Source organism: Porites lutea, chromosome 14, assembly GCF_958299795.1.
Source record: "Porites lutea chromosome 14, jaPorLute2.1, whole genome shotgun sequence".
NCBI lineage: Eukaryota > Metazoa > Cnidaria > Anthozoa > Scleractinia > Poritidae > Porites > Porites lutea.
In genome coordinates, this window is record NC_133214.1 from 2,690,816 (window position 1) to 2,697,435 (window position 6,620).

The following is a 6,620-nucleotide window of genomic DNA, read 5'->3' on the forward strand; positions in this document are numbered from 1 at the left end:
CAAAATTGTTGAAAGTCTCAAAAATCGCATTTTTCCAAATGGGTTAACCCATGCTTTAGGTCAAAAAATTCGAAATTTTTCTTTATTTAGATTTGGTCAAATTCCATTTTTTTCTTAATTTTTTTGCATTCAAAACAGGATTAGAAATAATGTTTATTAATGTTCTAGATAGAAAAGAATCCTGTTTTTGTGTTAAGAAATTCAATATTTCAAAATCCCAAAAATCGCTTCTTTGCAAACAGGTCAACGCATGCTTTTTGTTAAAAAATGCAAATGCTTGGGTTAACCCCTTTGGAAAAATGTGATAGTTGGGACTTCGAGAAAGTTCTGTTTTTTATAGTCAAAAAAGGTTTCTTCTCTCTCTTTAAAGTCATTAATAATTATTCATAGTCTTAAAAAATATTGATTTGGTGAAGTGTTAATTGTTCTCTGGTATTGTTTTGTGCTGAGTACTGAAAATACGACAAGAAATAGTGTTTGGTGATTTTCTAGGTAGAAAAAATTTATTAAGTACTCCTCTTCAATGACCTCCCCTCTCCAAGGTCTTTCTCCTTCAACAGTGAAGGGAAAAAAGCCTCTTCTTATGATGGACATTTTACTAAGTAAGCTTTTCCTATTCGTTTTCTTGTGTTGCCGATGTTTTATCCATGACGTTTTTGTCCAGTTTTCCCAATCTTCCTTTTCCACTTTCTTACTCTTGTTCTTTTGCTTTGGCAGATGGCTGGAAGAATTATAAATTAGCAGTTATAACTCGGTCTCAAACCTAAGAGAGCCACACTAACCAATACAAATCATTTGATTAGCTGTAATGTCAATAATATAAGCATCTGTACCATACAGTGAGCTTATCTGAAAAAAGGAGAATTCTAAAGTAAGAATGACAGTTTAATGGTCCTGGCTGATATCGCATAATTCTTCCAAAATGCACAGTGCAGGGGATAATTGTTTTCTTTAAGAGAAAAAATGTTCTAGCATGGCAGGTTTTGGTGAAATGTATCAAATAACATTAGATTTGGACCTTCAGAGTAGAAGCCTCTTGCAGTAACTGTTATTTGGTACAGTTATAGAAGGGTTAATTTGTAAGAAAAGCAAAGTAACTTAACATTCATTGCAAACAAGGTCAGGAAAACAAGTGTAAACATACTTTCTCATAGCCGCAGCAGTAACTGATGAGCATAAATTGGGGTCTGTGGGCTTAGGGCTATCGGCCTGTTTCCACTGTAAACACTGTTTGAAAATAAATTGAAAAAAAAAAATTAAACAGTAAATCGATTAATTATCTCTGCTTAAACCGAAAACAGGATTGTTACCATAAGCTTGGCTTACTGTGTAACTAACGTTTGCTGATGTATACAAAATATCCACCAAGCCATTTAATCATAAAAAAGTTACTTTTGCTTATAAACAAGTTTACAGCATTAACTCAGGGCTTTTCAATAAAACAAGAACACAACTAAAGCCCCAGCAAACAAGAATGTCTAAATGATTTTTTCCGAAAATAAGAATATTCATAATGGGCCAGAAAAACAATTTTCTTAGAAAAAAGATTTAAGAGTGCACAAGACTCAATATGAGAGGTTATTCTGATAAAATGATAGAAAACGATCACGAAAGAACGATGGCTTTGTTTTCCCTCAACTCTAAAAATATCTAAATGGGACATGGGTTCTTATAGAAAGCCAGCCGTTGCTAAGGGAAATCGTGACAGTATACATTAAAAAAGACCTTTCTACATGTGTAATATATTAAACAGAAATTCATAACGTGATATACTCGTACCAGCCAAACTATAAAACTCGAAGATACAACAGTTCAACCAAAAGCAGCCGTGTCATCAGTCAGGATTCCAAATCTCCACCTAATAATTTTAATCTCGAATTATGCACATCTTCGCTTCGACCTGTAAAGACTGAATAAAAAACAAAGCCTACAAAGCCCAGTGTTGTGGCCAATCTAAAAGTATGTAACGAAACTAGAGACAATGAAGGAAAAACGTTAGAAATCTGGGAAGAAAATACCCTCAACCATCACCTGCAGAGATAAAAAGCAACTAAAAAGTTAGAATAAGTTTTTACTTTGGAAAGAACATCAATGAGAGAGATATCTTATGGTTATTATATCTCCAGTATGAGTTTCCAATTTGTGAAGTACCCGATGAATTAGATTGGTATTCCTACATTTCTTTGTTCACTGATTTATTGTGTTATCAGCTTGAGTGTCAGCAGTTTACGCAAAATACGTTTCAACACCTATACACCACTTTGAATTTCCACAAAAAAATCAGTTCCCAAAGAATCAGTATTCGTGTTGTCCACGTTAATAATTTTGGAATGGTATTCCTACGTTTCTTTGTTCCCTGATTTATTGTGTAAATTCGGTTCGAGTGTCAGCAGTTTACGCAAAATACGTTTCAATGCCTATACACCCCGTCAAATTTCCACAAAAAAATCAGTTTCCAAAGAAACCAGTATTCCCGTTGTCCACGCTAATAATTTTTGATTGGTATTCCTACCTTTCTCTGTTCCCTGATTTATTGTGTAAATTCGGTTCGAGTGTCAGCGGTTTACGCAAAATACGTCTCAACGCCTATACACCACTTCCAATTTCCACCAAAATGTCAGTTCCCAAACAAACCAGGATTCCCACTGTCCACGTTAATAATTTTAGATTGGTATCCCTATGTTCCTCTGTTCCCTGATTTATTGTGTAAATTCAGTTTGAGTGTCAACGGTTTACGCAAAATAGGTTTCAACGCCTATACACCCCGTCGAATTTCCACAAAAAATCAGTTCCCAAACAAACCAGGATTCCCATTGTCTACGTTAATAATTTTGGATTGGTATCCCACGTTTCTCTGTTCCCTGATTTATTGTGTAAATTCGGTTCGAGTGTCAGCGGTTTACGCAAAATACATTTCAACGCCTGTGCGCCACTTCGAATTTCCACAAAAAAATTAGTTCCCAAAAAAACCAGGATTCCCATTGTCCACGTTAATAATTTTAGATTGGTATCCCTATGTTTCTCTGTTCCCTGATTTATTGTGTAAATTCAGTTTGAGTGTCAGCGGTTTACGCAAAATACGTCTCAACGCCTATACACCACTTCGAATTTCCACAAAAAAATCAGTTCCCAAACAAACCAGGATTCCCATTGTCCACGTTAATAATTTTAGATTGGTATCCCTACGTTTCTCTGTTCCCTGATTTATGGTGTAAATTCAGTTTGTGTGTCAGCGGTTTAAGCAAAATACGTCTCAACGCCTATACACCCCGTTGAATTTCCACAAAAAATCAGTTCCCAAACAAACCAGGATTTCCACTGTCCACGTTAATAATTTTAGATTGGTATCCTTATGTTCCTCTGTTCCCTGATTTATTGTGTAAATTCAGTTTGAGTGTCAGCGGTTTACGCAAAATAGGTTTCAAGGCCTATACACCCTGTCGAATTTCCACAAAAAATCAGTTCCCAAACAAACCAGGATTCCCATTGTCCACGTTAATAATTTTAGATTGGTATCCCTACGTTTCTCTGTTCCCTGATTTATTGTGTAAATTCAGTTTGAGTGTCAGCGGTTTACGCAAAATACGTCTCAACGCCTATACACCCCGTCAAATTTCCACAAAAAATCAGTTCCCAGACAAACAAGGATTCCTGTTGTCTACGTTAATTTTGGATTGGTATCCCTACGTTTCTCTGTTCCCTGATTTATTGTGTAAATTCGGTTTGAGTGTCAGCAGTTTACGCAAAATACATTTCAACGCCTGTGCGCCACTTCGAATTTCCACAAAAAAATTAGTTCCCAAAAAAACCAGGATTCCCATTGTCCACGTTAATAATTTTAGATTGGTATCCCTACGTTTCTCTGTTCCCTGATTTATTGTGTAAATTCAGTTTGAGTGTCAGCGGTTTACGCAAAATACGTCTCAACGCCTATACACCCTGTCGAATTTCCACAAAAAATCAGTTCCCAGACAAACAAGGATTCCCGTTGTCTACGTTAATTTTGGATTGGTATCCCTACGTTTCTCTGTTCCCTGATTTATTGTGTGAATTTGGTTCGAGTGTCAGCGGTTTACGCAAAATACGTCTCAACGCCTATACACCACTTCGAATTTCCACAAAAAAATCAGTTCCCAAACAAACCAGGATTCCCATTGTCCACGTCAATAATTTTAGATTGGTATCCCTACGTTTCTCTGTTCCCTGATTTATGGTGTAAATTCAGTTTGAGTGTCAGCGGTTTACGCAAAATACGTCTCAACGCCTATACACCCCGTTGAATTTCCACAAAAAATCAGTTCCCAAACAAACCAGGATTCCAGCTCTCCACATTAATAATTTTAGATTGGAGTAATGCGGTCTGCCTTCTCTTTAAAAAAGAAAGCAGAAAAATATGAATCATGATCAATAAAGTTTACTTGCAGTTGGCAATCTCAAAGCATTCTTCCATCACCTGTAGAGATAGGAAGAAACTACGAAGTTAGCACAAGTTTCCAATTTAGAAACTTGTCAGTTCACAAAGAAACTAGGATTCCCAGAAGCTCAAAGCACTCACTTGTTGATACCGAGAGTGAAATCCCTGCTAAGAACGTCCACAAACAGCAGCTTTTGTATAATTTCCACAGAGAGGTAGCGACAGAAATCCTAAAACGATAACAAAAAGTTAAATACATGTTGTTTTAGTCTTTTTATTAATTTAAGGTACATACATAAAGTAGCAGTAATGCTAATTGGGGTTTAATGGAGTTTTGTTGCACTCAAATTTTTGCTCTGGACAGAGATAATTGTCTGTCGATCATTTGCTACACATTGCTAACAATGTACATGGCAGATAATAGATTATTAGATATGTATGGTTACACATTCTACCCTCTATGTGATCCGCCACACAAATTACCCACGACTTGCTCCATGCAGGGTTCACAGCATAATCAGTACAGCAACAACAGATCCAACTTGGAGATCGTGCATGGGTGCGAGGGCGAGGTCAAAAAATGTTCTCTTTGCCTCGTGTGGTCCCCAAATTCCTTTAACTTGGGCTAAAGCTCATTGGGGTTTATGGTTTGAACATACCAGATAGTACTGTTCTTTCTATTCCTGTCAAGCTTTCTCATTTGGACATGTTGAAATCTGATTTTTATACAACTTTCAACTGGACAAGTATCATTTCCCGTTTGCCAGCATTTTATTCCTACAAGAAGACAAAGATGTGTAACATTAATGTTATTTCTGAGAAATAATGTTTACAAATAATGAATTGACTTCAATGTACAGTAACTGCATCAGTAGCCAATGAGCACCCTGAAGGGAGACACTCTGAGATTTGCATTTTGTACTTTGTATAATTTCTGTCCTGTAAGAAGGTTGCTTTGCCTACAGAATTTTAAAACTTTATTTTTTCCCTCTACGGTCTAATATTGGTAAGTGCAAGGTGAAGTTCCAGAAAATATTCATATCCCCCGCTTCTGCCTAGGAAGGGCAAAGAAAATTTTGAGGGTCGAGGGAGTGGAGGCTTGTTACAGAGGTCTTTTTCCAGGGGTTCTGAGTGAGATTGGTGAGTTATCAATAATTAACAAAAATTACATTGATGATTATCGAAAATAGAGCGCTATGATTGGCTTTCATCCTGCTATAGTCACCAGGCAGTGATTATTACATTGAAGGCTAGCAGTTTTCAAAATGGCAGCCAGATTTGTTGATGTTTTGGAGTCGGAAATTGCTCAATAATTTTCTTTTCTCGAATAATCATCAATGTAATAATACTAAAACAATTAGTCGCCTTTAATGCAAACAAATATAATACTCGTTTTGAAACACCGCTGATTTTTAAATAACAGCTCTGTTGAGAAAGCTGTCAGTTATTTCACAATTAGCGGTGTTTCAAAACGAGTATTATATTTGTTTGCATTGATCAACTTTTATCCATATTTGGCTAAATGCTTTATTCGATAGTATTTGGGTCGATTTAGGTTCTTGGGAAACTGTCCGCGGACCTCTCCCCTGAGCCAACATTTTGGCTTAAGTGAGAAGTAAGTGACATGTTCTAACTGAAATGGAGTATTGAACGTTCACCAGGTAAGTTTGAATGTAACTGGTTCTTTTGCAAACGGCATTATTCGTGTAATCAGTAGTGTAAGGTATCACCTCTACATATGGTTAATTATTAGCGAGGAAAGTCCTTGAAATTATTAGACACTTTATCGCTGCAGAAAAATTATCTTTTGGGTACCATAATAAGTGCAACAATAATTTTGACACAAATATACTTTCCAGAGGGTACCCAACCAGGTTGAAAATTTACGCAAAATCCAGGGCGGTGGGGGGTGGGGCTTTGACAAGCACCCCCTACAGTGTACAATGGAAATTCCAGGGGGGTGTGGGGTATAAAGCAAACATTCCCTTTGTGGGGGGGTATGGATATATTCTGGAAATACACAATAATAGATATGATGTGGTTCTTGCAAGGTTCCTGGTAGCTAATTTTTAATCTCTTAGGTAATTTTTATTTTTCCTTTTTGTTTCAACTTTATTAGCAAACATTACCATACCCAAAAACAAAAGAAAACCAAAAACTACCTGAGATAAAAAATTAACTCCAACATATACATAAATACAAAAAT

The 6,620-nt window shown here is 36.4% G+C and overlaps 1 long non-coding RNA gene across 1 annotated transcript in view; it reads right to left on the reverse strand.

Annotated features, from left to right (window-relative positions):
* Nucleotides 1-4,337: 4,337 nt before the first annotated feature.
* The window catches only part of LOC140924335 (uncharacterized), a 3,381-nt gene continuing 1,098 nt past the window's right edge, over nt 4,338-6,620 (reverse strand). The window contains exons 3-4 of the long non-coding RNA XR_012164247.1: nt 5,074-5,191; nt 4,338-4,644 (exon numbers count right to left, since the gene is read on the reverse strand). This is a non-coding gene — a long non-coding RNA (uncharacterized lncRNA). The remainder of the gene's footprint in view (nt 4,645-5,073; nt 5,192-6,620) is intronic.